The following is a 23,855-nucleotide window of genomic DNA, read 5'->3' as shown; positions in this document are numbered from 1 at the left end:
CTATCTAGTATGAAAGCACCTTGTCGAGCTTATTATGAACCACTTGGATCCAATTGCAGAATGACATGGCACTAAATGGTTGGAGAACAGTTGACAAAATATATACCGGATTCAGCAATTGGCAAAAAAAAACTCCGTTGCAGAAGTTTCTCTCCCGACTTTACTTTCCAATAGATGTTATTCATGTGAGACAAATAAGTGGTGACGACTGTATCTCAAGCAGTGCATAACATTGCCAAGAGATGCATCTTCTCAAGTTACAATACGCCTTCGTGTTCTCAGCTTCTAAGGACAGTTAGTATGATGATATCAGGAATTAATGAAGATATGTTATTTCTATTTGAGCCATGAAGAATAATTTTTACCTAAGCAATTACTTGCATTTGTGAGAAAAAATTGGGCTCCAGCCTGGAAAAATCTTTTCAATCGAATTGGAAACATCAGGGACAAACAAATTAAATAGGAACAGGTAGAGTGTGACAAATCAACATTTTCTAACATGTATGAAATAGCATAACTAATTGTTTTCTGGAGTTGCAAATACAAAAATGGCCGACGTGAATGTCATACAGAAGTCGCATTATTTCCTGCCATTCAGGATAGAATGCCTACAAATTTTGAGTAACAAATACTTTAGCCTGGATACACCATTCTGAGTAAGAAGAAAAGGCATGACATTTTTGTTTGCCTACAGATTTTGTTCAGAAGAAAGGCAAGTATGGCAATAATAAGCACTCTGTGGTTTCTACAGAAACAATTATGCAATGGATGGGAAGCAAATTTTGACCGAAGCAGCGCAAGCGCTCTATGATTTCTCTATGAAGTAGACAATGGACGGTAGGCAAATTTCTACCGATGAGGCAGCAAGCACACTGAACACCGCAAGCAATTTACCGTGAAAAGCAACACATGAGATAAAGTAGCACCTCCTAGCATCTTACCTTTTGGGAAAAGCTTATCTTGAAATGGAAATAAGTCACTTCTATATGTTACAAAATAGGCATACATTAATCTTCAGATATTTTGCTGAACAAACCGAAGATACTGAGACTGTGTTTCCTATTTGTAGAATAAAAAATTTAAGATGCTAACTCTACTACTGCTTGATCAACATCAGTTGTGAGGATCATTCAAAAATACACTTCCACTAAATATGGAACTAATTGCTGCATTTAAATTTAAGAGCATCATCATAAGGGCTTGGACGAATAAAAGTTTATTCATTACATAACTACCTTAGCTGATCCAGAGCATATACATAGTGAGCAACTCTTGCAAATATTGACTGATAAATTATCGAAATAAGACAATTTTAATCTAAAATAAGAAACATTTTTGACCTTTGAGCAAGAAGACAAAAATAATGTAGCTCAAAACAATCCGTAAATGCGAGGAGTTCAATGAGCTCTTACAATCCATTGAACCAAACTGCATCTTTATGGCGCAGCGGCACGCCGCGCCCGTGGTGCTACACTTTTTGAGTGTGCATATTTTGTACAACTTGAACTTATTGCAGGGGTAATATGAGCAGATGATATAAGTAAAAACATTAACAAAGCTGATGCATATATGGGACACACATTAGTTTATAGCAATAGTAAGCCAGAGGACACCTGTTTACTGGATTATATCGTAGATGGATTTATATTGGAAGGGGAGAGATTATCTAATATTTCTGACCTACACTACGATAACAGAAGGAAGGTGATCTAGCTATTCTCCAGCTCTGCTACCTGTATGTGCCTTGTGTCACTGTCCTCGTCAAAAAAGAAGATGATGATTGTTTCCCTCTTTGGCACTGCTAGGGCATGAACAAATACATTAGTTGTGTGCTATTCATACCCAGCTAAAGCGGCAGATAGGTGATTAATATTTTACACCACGATTTGTGGGCACACCTTGAGACAAAATATATTTTTTCACATAAACTACTTGGTTCATCAATTTGGGCCCTTGCCTGTTTGACCTTTAGCTGGAGTTCAGTTGATCTAGATTAATTATATTTGCTGCAAGGGAAAGAGGATTGAATTAATTTTATTTGATCTACCGCAGCCTATACTGTTCAGTTGAAATCTGTCCCAACAAATTTACCTCGCAAGATGCAGTGATCTATTTAGCTGGGAATAGTTCACTTGAAGTTTTGTTCTCATTTCCTGCACTGTGGACAATGAGTATACATTTAGCTGCTAGTATAACTTTGCAAGTATGGTTATTTCCATAGTTTAGAGAAATTATCAAAAATGGTAATGAAATACGGTATGAAATAATCAAAGAATGCAAATGAAATAGATAATAAATCGTATGTCATGTTAGATAAGTACCCTGAAAGAAGAGTATTATCTCCAACGTGTGCTGCCAGAGGTGCAAACGGTTATGTATTGTAGTAACACTGAAAAATTGGCAGGATGCATAATAAATTATTGGGTCTTTCTTCGTGATTCAGGGATGATGCATATATCGACTGGATAGGTCGATTATGGTTACCTGGCACACAACCCTCCATTTTAATTGTATGAATAAAGATTGCATAGCTCAGTAAGCAAAATACGGAGTAGATGATATGGCACGATATGGTTGATTCAAACTGTAACACGTGATGGAAGAGACAGCGAGGATAACTGCAAAGTTCCATGCAAAGTAATGGCTATAAAAGGAGGGGACTAAAGTATCACATTTTTGGACAGAGTAGTTAAAGTAACTGAACATAAAAACGTATATATATACAGGCAATTGCAAGTTAACTGAATCTCTAAGTTATAGGCAATTGTGTAAGCATATCTGAAGTTATAACCGGGATAGATATTACCCAATAGCATCACATGTGACAAATAGCACGGTGCAGGACATTTCCCGCGCTGTATAATTTTATCTATCCCAGTTACAGTCTAACCATGACAGAGCAAGTAGATGGCCAGCAGCAGATTTGGCAGCAGCACTCATGTGCAACACCTAAGATTGGACCATGCGGACATAAAGGTGGGGTAGTGAGTTGATCGAACAACGGTGGTTATTTAAAAAATGGAAATTAGAGTAAAGATGTTCTGTATAATATATACCTGGCAGCCTATATGACCAAACCTAATTCTTATGTAAGTTGTCCAGTGTTTTGATCTCTGTCTTTTCAAATGCTTTGACATAATTCTGAGGAAGGCTGTTTGCATATCCAAAGGCAGGTCAAACCATAGAAATTCAGGTTTTGAATGCAACCAAAGAAGCAATAACTCGTGAACTTAGAAATTTATTTGACCAAAAAAGAGAGACTTTTTATCACTTGCTATGTGTTGAACCAATATACTTTTATCTAGCTAATGAAAACGGGAAATTTACAACTTCCTTTTGATCCACGAAAAGAGGCGTACAGGGGGAGCTGACATATTAGATGTTTTTGCCTATTTTTTGCAAGTATTATGTTGTTCTTGAGGACACAAAGCTAGAGCTTCCACCCGAAAAAATATTTTGATAACATGTTGCTACTCCGGATAGCAAGAATAGCAATGGACTCTGAAGAAAACTTATCTGAGGTAAATGTATCCCTTTCTGCTAATTTGCTACAACTAACTTGGTTTGAACAAATAACTCATATGTGAGAACATGATGCATTCAGTGTTCTAAGGCATGAAAACACTTAGGAATTAAGTCCTTTGAGTAAACCGACAATCAAAATTCCAAGGACTACACTCTTTTGCTTCTCCCAAACACTTCAGCTAGAGATGAGTTAACAAAGTAACTTGGATGAGAAATGGAAAGCTATCTTGAAGTAGAGCAAGTATGTGTACCTGTAATGAAGGCTTTTTTTCCTAGCATAGAACTTGCATACAAAAATAGTGATACATATACAATAATGCTCAGCGGGTTTAATAGAAAATATATCCACATGTACTTAAATTTTTTTCCTAGCACCGAACTGCATACAATATATTGTTAACACGTTTAGACAATGGAAGTTAAATGTTCGGTGTTGTCTAAAATACGACACCACAACATGCAAAAAGAACATAATCAAATTTACAACAGCCAAGTATAGGATAGAAATAGTTTTTTTTTAATCATATTCAACTTAAATAATGGAATCTACAAAATCAGATATGTTTTGGATCAATAATGAATGTCATATAAATAATTATTCTCCACACATTGATAGTAAAACATTGTAAAGGAAAATAGCACATGAGGAGCTCTGCCACTCGCTGGGCCTCAATGCTTTGACCATCGTTATCCCAGTAAGTATTAGCTACGCGAATTATCTGAATTGTCCTAGCAGTGATACACGTACCCACCGGTTCAGCCATGAGTCTTTCGCACACCACCTCGCCGACAGAGTTGTATGCATCCTGGACTCCTGGTCGTCGTCCGGGTGGTCCACACAATGACAAAACGCCGCGCCCCCAGACTCAGAGCAGGCGGCGGCGCTGCTGGCCATCCAGTCCCCACATAGCGAACCAACCAGCAGGTCGCAGACCGCCGTCCAGGTGAGGAGATGTATGGGAGAAGCCAGAGCACGGGACGGCAGGAGAGCCTCAGAGACAGAGGAGGACCCGACCGATGCCACGGCCGCCGGCCAGGGGGCTCTCACGGCAGGGGAGAGATCCGGCGGGGAAGATTTTGGGGTAAGCAGCAACTCAGGACGGGGGGAGGATGGTGAAGGTGTCGACAGGGACTTTGTGGATGGAGCCCGTCATCGTGCCCGCATCCGCTTCCTTGCTCGTCTGCAACCTGATGGATGGATGTAAGAAGGGGAAAAACAGAGAAAGGAGAGGCGGATAGTGGAGGAAGGGAGAGGCGACGTGTACCTGAGATAAGAGACTATTGTAGGACCGCTGCATTGGAGGTAACCCACATGCCCTAAAGCGACGGCGACCACGGCGACACGGCGAGAATCGTGTAGATGCAATCTAGGAAAACCAGGTCGCTGCTCCCTACTCGCCGTCTGGTCTCAATGCCGACAGCATCGCCGCCACCCGCCACTCCAACTTCCTCCCGAGGTCGCGCGGTGGCCAGGTCGGCGCGCCGCCGCCATGCCTTGGCTGGCTTCGGAAACTCGGCGCGATGTCGCTCCTGTCAGTGTGCTGCTCCCATCACTGCTACTTGTGCAGTTGAGATCTCCGGGTTCGGATAGAAGAGGTCGGGGATTGGGGAAACTCGGGCGGGGACGCGAATTATCCTTCTGTTCGCCAACACAGCGCCCTCCTTATGCCCCCCGCCTCCCCTCTTCTCTCTCCTGGATAAAACGACTATACCCCTGGTTGAAGTCGCGGCAGAGAAGCGGCGGCCAGACGCCCGCCATAGCCACTCCCACTATATCCCCATCGGGAGGAATACCCGTTCATGGAGCGCCAAGCCTGAGGGCCACCGCCGGGACCTCATCCGTCCGTGCGCCCCACCTTGCCCATGGCGTCGTCCTTGGTAGCAGGGCGGTCCGGAGGCAAGTTAGTGCTCACCGATCAGGAGCAGCAGGCATCGATTCTGGGAGTGAAACAAAGCACATTAGAAGGGGAGAAAGAATAACACGATGTAGGGATGAGGCAGGCGTACCTGTCAAGCGCGCATGGTCTTCCTCGTCGCGGAATCGGGTTGTCTCTGTCCTTGGGGCGTCCTCTCATGCTTGTGAGAAAAGGTGAGGCCAGGAGGGAGAAAGGAAGCGGCGCTCGAGACCTCCATACACGAATTCTAGAGAGGAAGGAGGCGGAGCCAAAGCGGACACCATGCGGAGTCGCCGAGGAAGAAGCGGTGACGCGCCGCCGGCCACGGAAGGGCTCGTTCCGGGAAGAATTTAGGCAGAACACGGCGAGGCGTGATAATACGGGGGGATCAGGAGAGAGACACGCATAGAGACACAGGTCAGAAAAGAGGTCAAAGCGGTGAGTAATACCAGACAAAACCTGAATCTGATCAGGACCCATCCCAAACAGCAAAAGACACATGCCTAAGTCTACCAATAGGACACAGCGCTAAAGCAAAAAGGAGGAGATCTGACCAAATCGTACCTAGAAAAAAATTTCTACAGGGCACCAAAACTGCACCTAGAAGAAACCCTACGGGAATAAAACTATCAAATAGCATACGTGTTACCTCCACATTAATCTCAAAAATAATTCAAAACTCTTACAAAAAAGATGTTTGTTCCCAAATAGTATAGTAGTTATTCTAAACATCAGCAACTCAAGAACTTTAGAAGCCGTGTTGTGAATAATCTAATAAAAAAACCATATGCATCCAAGGTATGTAGAAGCTGGGGTGATATTTCCCCTATTTCGAAAAAAAGAACTCTTAGAAGCGACATGCGCCTCCTAGGTCGCTCTCTAGGGTGGCCCCCAGAGGCCCCACCAAAACCCTAGCTAGCCAACCCACACACACGTTCTCCATCGGCCGCCGCCGGCGGTGGTGGCGGCGCCCGTCCGTCAAAGGCGGAGGGCGGTGGAGGATCTTCCCAGCAACGCATCTGCGAGCGGGAAGGGCGGCCTCTGCGTGGCAACAGTGGCCGAGTGGGCGTGGCGGCGACGTTGGGTGCTGTGGTAAGACCATGAAGGGCAGCAGGGGGTGAGAAGGCGGAGCTCGGGTGTGGGGCGCCGCGCTCAGCGGCGGCCAGCACACAGGCTCAATCTGGGCTGAGACGACCCTTGCCTCTCCACGCCTCGTCTTGTTTCTTCGCGTCGGTTCTGGTATGGCGATGCGAGCCTCTTAACATTGCCCCTCCAGGGCCGGTGGTGGCCGGAGTTGTTGCTCCGGTGGCGATAACGGTCCTAGTCTGCTTGGTCTTGACCACCTTGGTCTTAGATCTGGCGAGCTAGGGTGCTGCTGCGGTGGTGGGCAACATCCTCCTTCCCCAGCGACTGAGTTGCTTCCTTCGGCGGTAGTCAATGCCTGCAACCTACTGCTCATCTCCATTCCGTCGGAGGAAGGTCTCTGGCCTGAGTGTAAACCCTGTTCTGTGCAGGTGCCACTTCCTCCTTCGAGGCGTGTTCATGGGCCTAACCTTTCCTCCCATCGATGTTAGGGAAACCCCAGGTCTGCTTTGTCGGACCGGGTCGAGGCGTTTCATAAAAATATTGCATAGACTGTAGTAAAAAATGTACAAAGAGGCAGGCAGGAGAAGAAGACTGAAAAAGGGAAGTTTCATACAAATATTGCATAGACTGTAGTAAAAATCTTGAGATCATAATTTTTTAAGCATTTAATACATAAAATGAAAATGACGGAGTATAGGCAGCCATCAAGATGTAGTGGACCATACTCGTTTCCACTCAACCTCTGTTGTAGAGCAAAGAACAAGTCACTTGCTAACAAATTTATCTTACATAGGAAAGCTTATAGCTTAAAGAGCAATTCATCACCGCGAATAGCCGTAGAGAACAATCATTTCTCCAAAATTGCTTAAATTTCACAAGCTTTCAGCCCCTTTTTTCTCTATGATGCATGCATGAATTCGCAGTAAGTTGAGAGCACATTTCAATAACACCATTGAATAGTATTTGCCTTGTGGCAAGGTTTTACAAATAATATCAACTTTAAATAAGATATAGCACAAATCCACACATTAACTTAGGATTATTGTTTTTTGAGAAAAAATCCAGAATATATTTTTTTGAGAAAAAAACATACAGAATATAGCACAAATCCACATATTAACTTAGGATTTTTTTTTTGAGAAATTCTGGAAAGAAATTAGGTAATGTAAGCTCTAAATCCAATAGATTAGTGCCGTCATGACTAACTCAACTATGTGTACTGCTTAGATGTGGCCTCCAGAGATCAAGGACATCGAAGCTCTAGCGCCACCACTTTGATCTTCTACCTTTGCTACTAAAGCTTGCCATTGATTTATGCATGTCCCCTCTAATCAAAGGTGATGCCTTACGGCGATGTTTTGTCGTAGAAACACCAAGGTGGCACACCATATTCGAATGTAAGCTGATGTGTTCAAACTTATTATAAAAACAAAAATATGGATGAGGTGGGAGAGGATGCATTGTTTTTAGAAGACCGCGATAAACAAAAAAAAAGCATTTGGTACCCCATTTGTTCCAAAACAGGTCAAACACTTCACAAGGATATATTGAACAAGAGCCATTGCATGAAGGTATCTGTGAAGGTACGTGGGAGGCGATAGATGTTGAATTGCTCCGAGATGGAAACTCGGAGCGAGCATGCCCGTGTGATTACATTGTCTTTCACTTCGAGAACTCAATGGTAGTGTACCAGATAGTAGGCAAAGGTGTCGAGCCAGATCAAGATATCACATTAGACTCCTTTTTCATTTCATATTGAGCTTTCTTTTCTCGATGTCTTCTATTCTTGTTGTAGGGACTTAGCTGCAGGATAGAAAAGAAAGAAGGGCTAAAGTGCAAAGTGAAAGTTGTATATGTTAGATGTGAAAGGAATGGATCGGCTGTGTGAAGCTCCCAGAATATTCCCCATGTTCTTCCTCTCAAATCCCTAGAGCCCAAATCCAAATTTCTACAAATTACAACATGGTATCGTAGCCGACATCACCGCAGCCGCTCCATCTGGCCCTAGAGGAGAGGCAGCTTTGGTGCTGAAGAGGTGGACGTGCTGCTTCTCTGAATCGGAGGTTCGGTTGTAGCGGCCGGCAGCAGCGTGTGGCCAGGAGAAGTAGCGGGGCTGCAGAAGATTGGGGACCGGCGGTGGCTGGGTGCAGAGGAGTGCGTCTTTGCCCCGGTACGTGATTGATTTGGTGTTTGTTGGAAAATCTTCCTACCAAGGAGGAAGGAGCTGCTGCTCTGTTCCAGCAGGGAAGAGAGGAGAAGGAGCCCAGAAGGGAGCAGTTGCAGTTTATATAGCTGCGATCTGCAAAGGGGTTGATTGGAGGCTCACACAACAGTCCAAAAGTGGTTGGTGACGTGGTTGCAGAGTGAAGAAGCTGAGGCTGGAAGAGAGGAAGAGGTGTGGATAGAGCCGATTTGTTTGAGGCAAAGTTGGTAGACAGATGGCAGTGGGAGAGGCTGAGATTGTGTCGTTGTAGGAGAACAAGATGGGTATTGGTGAGTTTTGTGGTTATAGAGGTGGATATGCCGGTGCAGCCTAATATAGTCACTAATGCAAGTGGGATTTGCTTCAGAAGAAGACCAATGGAAAGAATACATGGTTCTGAGGTTGCTGGGGAATTATTACACACCGTTAAGGTCCAAATGACAATTGATGAATGGGAAAAATGGCAAAGATTTAAGGAACCAAGCTTCCGTGGTAAATCTGATTTGCACAGACACAATTGCTCCAATGCAAGATGGCTAATAGACTCCGGTGCATCTAAACATATGGCAGGGTCTTATAAGGAATTCTGTGAGTATACTCCTGATTTTACACACCGTAATGTCACACTTGCCGACGGTTCTGTCCAAAGTATTGTGGGGTCGTGAAAGATTAAATGTTGTCCAAACATAACACTATCATCGTTGTTGCATATTCCCTCGTTCCCAATTAATCTTTTGTCAATCAGCTTGCATCACTAGTGAGCTTAATTGCGCTCGCTATCTTTCTTCCAACTAGATGCATTTTTCTGGAACTTGAAAGCGGAAGGGAATTAGGGACCGGGAGTATGCTTGATGGCTTGTATTACCTGAACAAGGAGGTTTCTCCTTTAGTTGCATCTGTTATATCTCCTTCACCACTAGAAGAGTTTCTACTTCAACACCGTAGGTTGGGGCACATGCCTTTTGCTACCTTGGGACAGCTCTATCCTAATCTCTATAATAAAGTTAAGAAAGAAAACCTAGTATGTGATGCATGCCAATTTGGGAAACAAACTAGGAGAACTTATGTGTCATCTGACAATCGGAGTGACACACCACTTGAAGTTATACATTCTGATGTGTGGGGTCCTAGTGGAGTTTCAGCTTTAAATGGTTACCGCTCATTTGTTACCTTCATTGATTGTTGTACTAGAGTCACTTGGGTTTATGTGTTGAGGAATAAAGATAATGTGTTTGAATGCTTCGTTGATTTTCATAATATGATCAAGACACAATATAATGCATGCATGAAAGTGTTCCGTACTGACAATGGTACAGTAGTATGTGAACAAGGAATTTGATAAGTACTTATCCAGTTTTGGGATAATTCATCAAACAACGTGCCCAGGTACTTCTCAGCAGAATGGTTTGGCTGAAAGGAAGAACAGGCATCTACTGGAGATAACTCGTTGCATAATGACAACTATGAATGTTCCAAAGTTTCTGTGGGGAGAAGCTGTGATGACAGCCGCTTATTTGATAAATAGAATGCCATCGAGGGTACTTGGATATAAGAGCCCCATAGAGTGTCTAACTGGTGAAACAACGTATGTGGTTCCACCCAAGGTCTTTGGCTGTGTGTGCTTTGTAAAGGACTACAGGCCATCTGTTGGCAAACTTGATCCAAGGGCATTGAAGTGTGTGTTTGTGGGTTATTCCGGTAAACAAAAGGGTTATAAGTGTTGGTGTCCTTCTGAAAGAAGAATGTTTGTGAGTGCAGATGTGGTATTTAGGGAGCACGTACCATTTTATGGTGAACCAACAGACTTAACTGATGTATTTCCCGATATGTTTACTAATGAAATCCTAGGTGAAGATTGTGAGGCAGGGGGAGAGGAGGTAGCGGAAGATGATACATCCACATCAAGAGAGATGATAATCGGGGTAATTCCGTCAGAAATAGAACATGAAGAAAGGCAGGGAGAGAAAAATGACTCATCAAATGAGGCACTTCGATGGCCTAAACCAAATGAAGAAAATAAGATTCAGGTATATACACGAAGACCCCAGTATCAAGAGCCGACGCAAGTAGTAGAACTCGAAGGTGAGGCCCATGGACAACATCATGAGCAGCAGGTTGACCAAAGAGAGGACACTCAAGGTCGAACCGATGATACCGCACCGCCTCTGGATAATGGTAACATCTCTCCTTGCTATGATGAGCTTGATGTGCCTATAGCTCACGTAAAGCAACCACGCCCTAATGCTGGAAAATTGCCCTCCAGATTGGGCCCTTATAATGTTTCTAACTATGTCACGTATGACGCAGTTGGTTCATCTTATAAGGCATTTATTACCGCGCTAGACTTCGCAGGACCTCTACCGAGGGACTCGGCAGGAGGCAAAACTGAACCCAAAGTGGAGGGCAGCAATGCTAGAGGAGATGGCTGCTCTTGACAAAAATAATACATGGGTAATCACTCCACTTCCTCGCTAATAAAAAGATAGTTGGTCGCAAATGGGTGTTTACCATAAAACAAACACCCGAAGGGAAAGTAGAGAGATATAAGGCAAGACTTGTGGCAAAAGGATATAGTCGTACCTATGGAGTGGACTATGATGAAACCTTCGCCCCGTTGCAAAGATGAGCACCATCAAAACTTTAATTTCAGATAGCAAAGCAAATAACAAGTGGAAGTTATTCCAGCTAGATGTGAAGAATGCATTTCTTCATGGAAATATTAATGAAGAAGTATATATGGAAATTCCACCAGGGTTCAATGGGCCTGAGACAAAGGGTAAAGTGTGTAGACTGAAGAAATCACTTTATGGACTTAAACAATCTCCAAGGGCTTGGTTTGGGAGATTTCGCAAGGAAGTTTGCTACTTGGGTTTCCAACAAAGCAATGCTGACCATACCCTCTTCTTTAAGCATCACCAAGACAAGATTGCCATTTTGGTCGTATATGTGGATGATATTGTGGTTACAGGGAATGATGATGAGGAGATTAGGAACTTAAAGAAAATGTTGGCGAAGTCTTTTGATGTCAAAGATCTTGGCTTCCTTCACTTCTTCCTGGGAATTGAAGTAGCTTACGGAGCTCAAAGTATCTATCTCTCTCAAAGGAAATATGTACTAGATCTTCTTGCTGAAACTCGGGATGCTTGGAAGTAAACCTCGCTGCCACGCCAATTGAACCAAATCGTCGTATCACCGTAAATTCGGGGAACCTGTTGATAGGGTGAGATATCAGAGACTTGTAGGTCGTTTAATCTATCTATCTCACACTAGACCCGACATTGCATATGCCGTAAGCCCGGTGAGTAGATATATGCATGATCCTCGATCAAATCATCTAGATGTCGTAAATGAATTCTGCGGTATCTCAAGGGTTGTCCTGGAAAAGGAATTCTCTTTTCAAATCATGGACATTTAGAAGTAGAAGGATTTACGTATGCCGATTGGGCTGGATGCTTGGATGATAGAAGATCCACGTCAGAGTTATTGCACTTTTGTGGGTGGAAATCTAGTTAGTTGGAGAAGTAAGAAGCAAAGTGTTGTTGCTAGGTCCACGGCAGGCGTAACCGCGATCCATGGCTTCGTGTCTTTGCGAGTTACTATGGCTTCGATTGTTGTTAGCTGAACTTCGGTTGTTCCGAGGAAGATCTCTCGAGCTCTATCGCGATAATCAGGCCGCAATCAATATTATAAACAATCCAACTCATCATGATAGAACAAAACATATTGAAATTGACAGGCATTTCATTAAGGAGAAGCTTGATGAGGGAGAACTCCAGGTAGGCTTTGTCAAAACGGGAGATCAGCTCGCTGATGTATTAACAAAGGGTGTGAGTGTTGTATCCTTTTCGAAGCTATGTGACAAGATGGGGCTCTTAGACATTTTCGCCCCATCTTGAGGGGGAGTGTTGTAGGGACTTAGCTGCAGGATAGAAAAGAAAGAAGGGCTAAAGTGCAAAGTGAAAGTTGTATATGTTAGATGTGAAAGGAATGGATCGGCTGTGTGAAGCTCCCAGAATATTCCTCATGTTCTTCCTCTCAAATCCCTAGAGCCCAAATCCAAATTTCTACAAATTACAACAATTCTCAAACTATCCCTCCCTTGTCTTAATTTTCTCTTGCATTTTATTTGCTAGCATGTAGCATAGAAAGGGAGCGGCGAAACTCTTGAAGTACAGAGATAACACATTGTGCCAGTTGTTATATATAAACTCTTAGCCTTGCAAGGTTTCAAAAACTGCACAACGAGTTGTTGGATACAGTTATTCTGAAACATTTCCTTCCAGATTGCATAGAAGATTTTCATAAATAATTGATTCTCCATTGGAACAAACAACATGGGCATGCGATGTTTCTATGCTATACTCCATTCATATCACACAAAAAATGTCGTGTTGTACATTTAAACACTATTCAATATTTACCTCTGACAAGTATTTTTCCCATATGATTAAAAAGATCTTAATATAAATGTCTGAAGCAACATTTTTTTAACCATGCAGGAGGACTGCATGTATTATACTATTAGAGGAGAAGCAAGACCAAGAAAGGTCAGAGGTACATAGTCCATACGACAGCAACCCACAATGAGCAGAGTACAACATAAACAGACAGAAAAACCGAAACAGAAACTAGAAGAGACACTGCCATTGCCAACTCACCTACTAGCACATATGAGTCTATTCTCAATCGGGTTCATGTAGTAGGAAGCGACCTCTGATTGCAAAAGCCCACAACTTAGTCTCACTTTTGGTCCAATCAATGATTTGCTGCACCTGTTTGAATGTATTTTCAAAAACTTCCGTTCCTCTCTCCAAATGCTTTAGACAGCTCGGATTATAAGGGAATTCAAACGTCAAGAGATCTCCTTCAGAAATAACATTCATAGTATAAACGTTTTCGAAGTCTGACTGGAGGCATGTCCAGAACAACATATATCTGTAGTATGGGGAGAGAACTTAGTCTCATCTCATGTCCTGATCGTTTCAAATTCAATGAGACAATTCATTTAATCCCAACATCCATGTGGTGATCTGATGGCATGGTCTTGGCGTGAGGAGGCGGTGCGTTAGTGCATATATCGTAGCTGGTGTTGATCTGCTTTTCAGAGTTTAGTGTAGCTGGACTAAGGAGCTGCTGGTTTCTGTTTTGTATGTCTTTTCTTCCCAGGTGCTTAAGACCCCAGGCTAGCTGGTGGGCTGGATCTTTTCTTTTTCTTGTCGTTAAAACGTTTATATGTTTCATTTTCAATGAGAATGGAGAGCTGGGGAGCGCTCCCTGTTAGTCTAAAAAAAATTCATTTAATTTGGCCTTAGATTAGTATGGGCAACTGTACTCAAGTATTGTAACGACTTGTTAAGAGAGGTGAGCTTGTGAATTCCTGGTGCTATAAAATCATATTATTTGAATTCCAAAAAATTTGAAATTAAATACCCACATACATATAAATATTCCGAAGATTCAGTAAAACTTTTGGAGAAAAATATATTACATTTTGAGCTATACAAAAAAGACAAATTTCTGACAAATATACGTCCCTATACGTACCCACAAATTTGTTTTTTTTCTGTAGCTCAAAATACAATGCAACTTCTAGCGAAAGTTCTCACGAGTATTCGGAACATATATGTGTATTCATGAAATAAATGTGATGATTTTTTGAAACACAGATACATAATTTTTTTAATATTTAAAAAAATGAGAGCACTGGTGCTCATGTGCACCAAATGCTCACTCCATATCCATGCTATATCTTCGCCTCCCAATCTCTCTTACCGAGAGTATAGTGCTGGTTTGGTATAGAGGCTCGGTTGCCCATATGAGGTCATAAGCCATTTTTCTTCGTTTTTTGAGCGCATCCGGTTGAGGTCATCTGAGTTTTGGAAGTACAGCAAGGCCCAATTGCAACCAAGGTAGATGTGGAACTGTGGAATCATGGACGTACGAGGATGACCCAACGGAAGACATTGGGATCCATTTATCGTCCAGCTTGGTGGACCGGCTTTTATGACTCAGCCTGTCACCCATAGTCATTGGAGCTACATACAAAGTTCGATTTCCTTCAGCTAAAAAAAAAGTTCGATTTCCTTCACCTAGAAAGAGATTGTTGATTTGCTAATCATGTCGTTACGAGCCTACGAGCTTCTGGAACCTTCCTCGCAGCATAATTTGTGACATCAGAGTAGCAATTAGCTCTCTACTCTGCACTTTGCACTTTGTTCTCCTTTTCCCCCTTTCCCCTTTTCCAATGCGATTCTTCACACACTCAGCGAAATAGAGCTTCGAGTTTCATCTGGTTAGAGAGAAGGAAAGAAAGACAGACGAGTCTCCCCGTACGTTCGTTGCTTTTTGACACCTGATGATGCTTCCGCACTTCCCACGCGTGATGAAAAATTCACGTTCATTCCATCTGTTTCACGTGACCAACGGCTCAGGAGAGAAAAGGAAAGATCGTGTGATCGAAGAGTTTCTTCTTTACCTTGCAGCATGCGCGGCAGCGTCACCATTAGTATAGTGAAATGCATTCACGACTGTGCAACACCTCATCAGGAACCGATTAAGTGCCGCCACACACAAGAAAAAAGAACCGATTAAGCGTGGAACCTTATCTGAATTTCTAAAAAGCTTTCCATAGTGTCTTCCTATCTGGAACCGATTCAAGCGTAGAGCCAGATAATGAGTAAGCCGATCACACGATCAACATGCATGTCAAAGGAAGAATACAAGACAACATGGAAAGATTTGCCGCCATAACAACAATCAGATCATACTCCCTTTTCACTTCATAAACAAGCTTTCCATTCTCGACGGCTCCTATTCTCAAGATATCTTCCGTTGAATATCTCTTCTCTTTTATTGTCTTTCCCATCAGTTAACGCATAAAATAGAGGTGGTGAAACTTTTGAAGCACAAAAAGAACATACCCCATCGATGGTCATATATAAGTTCTTAGCTGTACGGGGTGCCAAAAATGCACGGAAGTTTGTTGGTTACTTTTATTACATGAAATTTCATTCATATTGCACGGGAGGTCTTCGTACATGATGTACATGATGGGTGCCTCCAAGGGAAATATAGCACGGGCATGTGATGTTTTTTCTTTCGTCTTATACAAACTATCGACTGGTCTGTATCATTTCAAATTCGACGAGCAAGTCCACTTAGTGATATCCTTTATTGATTAATATGTACATATATTGAAGTGTGAGTAGTACTAAGAAATATGTGTGATTTGTCCATTACATATAACAAAACCGATAAAATGTGGAGATGTGGACGGTGCGGGTTCTTGAGGCTTAGTGAGTGGGTTGTGAGTTAAAGTCTCGCCTTCTAATCGTTTGCAAGGGGTGGTTGTAACACAAACTTCAACAAGAGTTGGAGAAATATAAACTCGTGCTTCAGCTACTAGGTCCCATAATGTTTTCCATATCGAGGTCTAGTGCAAATAATTGTGCATCATAATTTGATTTTATTTTGTGAAAAATATGATATGATTTATAATTTGTCCTCTGGAGATTTTTTTCAAAAGAAAATAAGGTGATGTAAGATAATAAAATTTAAACACTTCGTCCTTTTTGCGTTAGGAACGCTGGAGATGCCCTTAATTATGGTAAAGTTTTTTTTTAAGTTGTACCCTTGGTCTCTGCTTCAAAATGGCGCACACAACTTGTTATGTTAATTTATTCAACGAAGTCTTACAAGATAATATATCGATCCACCCAAAGTCACCTTCTTGGCAACAAATGTCGCTACACTTACAAACTTATGATGGGGGTGGCCAATATCAGACCGTGTGCCATGACCTCACATCTACACACATTATCTAAAACCGGACCACCGATTCAACGGAACTTCAGCACACACCATATGTGCATGGTGTAGAAGTTGTCGCCGCTATCTTCCACGAACCCATCTACAAGAGAGACCAACACATTGAACTTCTAAGGCCGTTCGCTCCATCACGACGCCAAACATCGCCACCGCCCTGCACGCGTCCGATATCATGCGTCCGCATGCCAAAACCCCATTGCATCACGCCTAGAGAGACTCGCCTGTAATGGAGTTTATTGCCATAAAGTTTATTGCCATTCATTTCGGATGTGGCCCTGCCCACCCATTACACTTCCTTTCACTTCATAATAACTTTTTCTTTGTCAATGTCTCCAATTCCCGGTCTAGCTTATGTTATATTTCTCATCTCATGAATTATATTCGCTAGTACTCAAACTTTTGAACTTTTGAGCTAGTGAAACTTTTGAAGCGCGAGGAGAACACGCTATGTCGGCGACCAACAATGTTGTTGGGCACATTTATTACAAAACTATTTTGTTCTTGTTGCATGGAAGGTGCTCCAAGATACTGATATCCTAAACTGGGACATATGGTCGACATGGGCACATGATTTTTTTATATGTTACACCTACTATAAATTAGTCCTAATCGTTTCAATTTCAATGAGCCATTTCACATTTTTTGCGGAGAATGAGCTATTTCACTTAATTTCAATCTTAGTTGATTAATAGGGTAAATATCGCGATGTAAATAAAACTAAAGTAATATGCTTGAATCTCTACAATAATGGTCAAAACAGGTCAGAAAATGGGATGGTAGTGGGTGCGAGGTCACCGTTGATTTATGCATGCCCCCTCTAATTGAAGGTGATGCCTTATGGCAGTGTTTTTTCGTAGAAACACCAAGATGACACGACATATTTAAAATGTAAGCATATATTTTCAAAATGATTATAAAAATAAAAACATGGATGAGGTGGGAGATGATGCATCGTTTTTAGAAGACTGCGGCAAAAGCAAAAGGCTATTCCCTAACCCATTTGATTCCAAAACAGGTCAAACAGTTTACAAGGATATATTGAACAAGAGCCATTGCATGAAGGTATCCGTCGAAGTACGTAAGAGGTGGTAGAAGTTCAATTGCTCTGAGATGCAAACTCGGAGCGAGTGCATGAAGGTATCCGTCGAGGTACGTAGGAGGCGGTAGATGTTCAATTTCTCTGAGATGCAAACTCGGAGCGAGGATGACCGTGTGATTACATTTTCTTTCACTTCAGGAACTCAATGGTAGTTTACGAGATAGTAGGCAAATGTGTCGAGCCAGAGCAAGATATCACATTAGGCTCCTTTTTCATTTCATATCGAGCTTTCTTTTCTCGATGTCTTCTATTCTCAAACTATCCCTCCATTGTCTTTCTTTTCTCTTGCATTGTATTTGCTAGAATTTAGCATAGAAAAGAAGGTGGTGAAACTGTTAAAGTACAGAGATAACCAACATTGTGCCGGTTGTCATATATTTTCAAGGTTTCAAAAACTGCACAACGAGTTGTTGGATACATTTATTCCAAAACATTTCCTTTGAGATTGCATAGAAGATGTTCATAAATAATGGATTCTTCATTGGAACATACAACATGGGCATGCGATGTTTTTATGATGTACTCCGTTCATATCACACAAAAAGTGTCGTGTTGTACATTTAAACAATATTCAAGATTTACTTTTGATAATTATTTTCCCGATATGATTAAAATATCTTAATATAAATTTCTGAAACAACATTTATACTTTTTTTGAACCATGCAGGTGGACTGCATGTATTATATTAGAGGATAAGAAAGACCTAGAAAGGTCAGAAGTACATAGTCCATACAAGAACAACAACACACAATGAACAGAGTACAACATAAAATTAGAACAATAGAGGAGACACTACCAACTGACCTACTAGCACATAAGAGTCTATACTCAATCGGGTTCATGTAGTAGGAAGTGACCTATGCTTGCAAACGCCCACTTACTTAGCTTCACTCCTGATTCGATCAATGTTATGCTGCACCGGCTTGAATGTAATTTCAAAAACTCTATCGTTACTCTCTCTCCAGATGCTCTAGACAGTTAGGATTATAAGGGAATTCAGATGTCAAGAGACCTCCTTTAGAAACAAAATTTACAAACACTTTCAAAGTCTAACAGAAGGCGTGTCCAGAGCAACATATATCTGTAGTGTATGGAGAGAGTACTTAGTCTCATTGTCCTGATCGTTTCAAATTCAATGCGACATTTCATTTGATTCGGCCTTAGATTAGTATGGGCAGCTGTACTGAAGTATTGCAACGACTTTTTTTGAGAGGTAGGCTTGTGAATTACCATATTCATGCTATATTCGCCTCCCAATCTCTCTTTCCGGGAGTATTGTGCTGGGTTTGGCATAGAGGCTCGGTTCCCAGATGAGGTCATAAGTCATTTTTCTTCGTTTTTTGAGTGTATCCGGTTGAGGTCATCTGAGCTTTGGAAGTAAAGCAAGGCCCAATTGCATCCAAGGTGGAAGTGGGACTGTGGAATCATGGACGCTAGCTGAGGACCCAAGAGAATACGTTCGGTTCCATTTATCGTCCATCAAGCTCGGTGGACGGCTTATTGTTTACTCTACTAGATCAACTAGTGTAGCATCCGTGCGGGTAGACACTATATCTATATGTATACTGCAAGATCGGAGAGAGATTGAGAGGGGTATGGGAGACAAACCTTCTCCCTTCGAGGAGGAGCTCGAGCCGTTGTCCATGGCGACGGCGCGAGTGGCGTGAGTGAGCGGTGGCGGCGGTGGAGCTTCCCGTCGGCTCAGCGCTAACCCTAGATCGGTTTGGTATGTCGGTGGGGCGTACGGCAAACGCGGTGAACCTCGTACTGCGAGCCGCCGGCCCCCACCTCTCTTTATAGCGCTGGCGACAGGGGCCCACCAACCATAACGGGTTGGGCGCCCCCGATCAGGGCGCAGGTCAAAGGGGCCCGGTGGGCCGTTGGGCCCACTCGGGAGAGATCAATCTAACATTCTCCCCCTTGATCTCAACTTTACTTTTAACTTTATACTTTCGCTTTATTCGTTTCATTTTGGATCAGTCCATAGGGCATGTTTCATCGTCACAGCTCTATTGCCGATAGAATCAGACAGCCACAATACACTTCTCTGTTTTGAAATAAATTCTTTTACTTTTGGGCCTCTTACGATCCAGGATAGGTAAGACTTTCCCTTAAACCCATGCCGGCTACGTGCTCCTTGAACACGCTGGGTGGTAAGCCTTTCGTTAGCGGATCCGCAAGCATATCTTTTGTCCTTATATGCTCGAGACTTATTGTTTGATCCTGGACCTTGTGTTTCACAACATAATACTTAACCTCAATCGGTTTCGTAGCATTACTCGACTTGTTGTTGTGAGCATAAAATACTGCAGTGCTCATTGTCGCAGTACATCTTTAGTGGTTTGTCAATACAATCTACTACTTTCAAGTCGGGTATAAATTTCTTTAACCATAATGCCTGCCCCGTGGCTTCATAACATGCTATAAATTCTGCATACATCGTGGATGATGCAACTATCGTCTGTTTGGAGCTTCTCCACGAAATAGCTCCCCTGCGAGGGTGAATACATATCCAGATGTGGATTTTCTATCATCTTTATCCCCCGCAAAATCTGCATCTGAATACCCTCTTATTTCTAGGGAATCAGATCTTCCGTATGTTAGCATGTAACTCTTTGTGCCTTTCACATAACGCAATGCCTTCTTTACCATTTTCCAGTGTTCAAAACCTGGATTTTCTTGATATCTACCGAGTACTCCGGTGATAAATGCTAAGTCAGGGCGAGTGCACACTTGTGCATACTGTAGCCTTCCAATGGCCGAAGCATATGGAACCGCTTTCATTTGATCGAGCTCGTATTGATTTTGGGGACTTTGATGTTTCCCAAAACTGTCGCCCTTGACTATAGGGGCAGGTGTGGCACTCGCACTTATGCATATTATACTTACTTAGAATCTTTTCTAAATAAGCCTTTTGCGATAGTCCTAATACTCCATTGTTCCTATCTCGGTGAATTTCTATGCCCAAAACATATGACGCTTCACCAAGATCTTTCATATCAAAATTTGAGGACAAGAACTTCTTTGTCTCTTGCAGGAGACTAACATCACCGCCGGCAAGCGGTAATATCATCCACATACAAGATTAGGAAAATATATTTTCCACTTTTAAACTTTGCATAAACGCAATTGTCCTCAATATTTTCTTTAAATCCAAATCTCTTAATTGTTTCATTAAACTTTAGATACCACTGTCTGGAGGCTTGCTTTAATCCATAAATGGATTTCTTTAGACGGCATCCCATTTCTTCCTTGCCTTCCATGATAAAACCCTTAGGTTGTTTCATGTAGACATTTTCTTCTAAATCCCCGTTTAGAAATGCCGTCTTTACATCCATTTGATGCAACTCTAAATCAAAATGTGCAACTAGTGCCATGATGATTCTGAAGGAATCCTTACATGAGACCGGAGAAAATGTCTCATTGTAATCTATCCCTTCTCTTTGTGTAAATCCTTTTGCCACAAGTCGTGCTTTATACTTTTCAACATTTCCATTGGAGTCATATTTTATTTTGTAGACCCATTTGCAGCCCACGGTTTTGGCTCCTTTAGGAATATTCTCTAAGTCCCAAACATGGTTGGCACTCATCGACCTCATTTCGTCTTCCATGGCCTCCACCCACTTTGATGAATTTGGGCTTCTCATGGCTTCTTCATATGAAGTGGGATCACCTTCCATATGAACTATGTTGTAAACTTTGTAATCAGTCGAAATGGCTGATTTTCTAGCTCTTGTAGACCTTCTAGGGGCCTCAATCTCTGGAGCATTCTGTTCCTCAACTTGTGGCTCAGCTTCTGGAGGTGGCTGTTGTTGCTCCCTTTCATGCTCAACCAATGGTTCATTCGGCTCCTGACGGACAGGTTCCGAATTTTCACTCATCATTGTCATGGGTGGAGTCACAACAGGCGCTTGCACCACAATCGCAGGGATCGTCGGTACAGGTGCACATGGTAGCGCAAAAAATGGCTCCTGAGTCATCGGATTAGGTGCATGCACCCTCTTCTCCTCAAGATCAATTTTCCGAGCTACCATGCTCCCCCTTATCATTTCGTCTTCTAAGAAGACAGCATGTCTCGTTTCCACAAACTTTGTGTATTTCTCTGGACAGTAGAAACGATAACCTTTTGACTTTTTAGGATAGCCAATAAAATGGCAGCTGACTGTTTTGGTATCTAACTTTGCGATATTTGGATTGAATACTTTGGCCTCAGCAGAGGCTCCCCCACACTTTCGGGTGGTTTAGAGAAGGCACTCTCCCCGTCCATAGCTCATACGGCGTTTTGGGCACCGATTTGCTTGGTACTCGTTTAGAATGTGAATAGCGGTTTTTAACGCCTCAATCCACAATCCCAATGGTAGGGTGGAATAGCTCATCATACTCGCGCACCATATCCATGAGGGTACGGTTGCGCCTTTCAGCTACCCCATTCCGCCGAGGTTCGCCCGGCATCGAGTACGGGCGACTATTCCGAGCCTCCTGCGAAACCTTGCAAAAGGTCCAGGGACTTGGCCATATGGAGTATGTCGACCGTAGTACTCCCCTCCACGATCGGACCCGACTATCTTTATTCTTTTATCATGCTGATTTTCAACTTCAGCTTTGAATATTTTGAATTTATCCAACGCTTCGTTCTTTCTTTTATTGGATAAATATAACCATATCGGGAGTAATCATCCGTGAATGTTATGAACGAATCATAGCCATCCACACTTTTCACAGGAAATGGTCCACATATATCGGTGTGAATTATTTCTAGTGTTGCTGTGCTTCGATTTGCACCCTTTTTAATTTGCTTTACAAATTTTCCTTTAATGCAATCGATGCACTGTTCTATGTTGAGAATTCTAATGGAGGAAGAATATCATTTTTAACGAGTCTTTCTATTCTTCCCCTCGAAATATGGCCTAGGCGACAGTGCCATAATTTCGATGATTCATCAGTTCTTTTCCTTTTCTTTCCTTCTGTTTCCGACGAGGGTATTTGTGTTGGGGGGATAACCCCCGGTATGCCAAAGGCATGCCAAACCGGATGGTTTGGGCCATCAAGATACCGGTTTAATATTCTTACCGGAACACCAAGGTAGGAGTTTGGGCTAAGTGAAGCTAAGCCGGTATCCCCAAGGGGGTATGCCAGAACCCGGTAAAGAAGATACCGGAGAGAAGGGCATGTCGGCAGGACTGGTCAAAGATTCCCTTCAGAGCAAGAAGACAAGGATGAGCTAAGCAAAGCGGCTTTAATCGAGCCACGGCGCCAAAGAGAGAGGTGACGCCGAAAGAAGCCGGAGGACGTCGGCGTCCTCGATTAAAGAAGACCCCGGCGTCATCTATGATTAAAGTAGCTTTGTAAAGTAGTTTGTCCAATCAAAGATGCCATTAGGGTTTCTTGTTCTGTAAGCCACCCTCTCCCCTATATAAGGAGAGGGGGTACTGCCTCATACAGGCGCGTGTCCACAGAGGAGATTAGACGATAGAACCTGTATCCAAGAACTTGTAACCATGTTGAGATCAATGAAGCTAGCGATCTAGTAAAGAGTTCTTCCTCTTGCATCTCTTCTTGCATACCGGCCTTTGGTTGTGTTCTTGAGGAAAGCATCCGGAAGTTCATACCATCTAGTCGCAAACCCTCCCCCGAATCCTCTAGCGTCCATTCGGCCCCAATCTAAGCCATCCTATGGCATCTATCTGTTCGCCACGACGACAGTTGGCGCCCACCGTGGGGCATGAAGTGGCGCTTGAAGGAGTTCACATTCGGGCGGGCATCCTCGAGGTCTCCGGCGAGCGTACAGTGTCCGCGCTCGTGCAGCGCATCTACGCCATGGACTTCATCAACGACAACGCGGGATGCTTCGCCAACGGCGGCATCTTCCCCAAGAACGGCCGCATCATCGAGTTTGGCAGCCACCGCGTCTACTTCGGCACCGTCCCTGTGCGCCAGCGCCTCTCGTCGGTGCTGGTGGCACCGGACCCGCCAAGATGGCTCTGTGCTGGCCGCGCCGCCGGCAGCGTCGAGGTAATGATGACCGGCGTGGTTGGTGCAGGAAAAGAAGCTGTGGGTGAAGGTGCTGGTCGCGCGGTTTCGACCCGTGCGGCCAAGCCACCGCTGGAGCGCGACGCAGGCACAGCGGGAGCATCGTCCGCGCCACCGGAAACACCACTCCAAGCGGCGATGAACGTCCTCGCCACCCCCATCGCGCAGAACATCGACCCGGCAGTGGCT

General features: G+C 43.2%; 2 long non-coding RNA genes across 2 annotated transcripts; both read right to left on the bottom strand.

The window, feature by feature from the left end:
- Positions 1-1,524: 1,524 nt before the first annotated feature.
- Positions 1,525-2,161, bottom strand: LOC124664848. The gene is made up of 2 exons (XR_006990450.1): positions 2,092-2,161; positions 1,525-2,006 (listed from the first exon to the last, which is right to left on the bottom strand). It is a non-coding gene; the product is annotated as an uncharacterized LOC124664848 (long non-coding RNA).
- A 6-nt stretch (positions 2,162-2,167) lies between these two features.
- LOC124664847 lies at positions 2,168-4,703 on the bottom strand. Its single transcript, XR_006990449.1, has 3 exons — positions 3,057-4,703; positions 2,807-2,949; positions 2,168-2,484 (listed from the first exon to the last, which is right to left on the bottom strand). It is a non-coding gene; the product is annotated as an uncharacterized LOC124664847 (long non-coding RNA).
- Positions 4,704-23,855: the final 19,152 nt, after the last annotated feature.

This window comes from Lolium rigidum, chromosome 6 (genome assembly GCF_022539505.1).
Source record: "Lolium rigidum isolate FL_2022 chromosome 6, APGP_CSIRO_Lrig_0.1, whole genome shotgun sequence".
Lineage (NCBI taxonomy): Eukaryota > Viridiplantae > Streptophyta > Magnoliopsida > Poales > Poaceae > Lolium > Lolium rigidum.
This window is presented reverse-complemented; position numbering and strand designations above follow the sequence as displayed.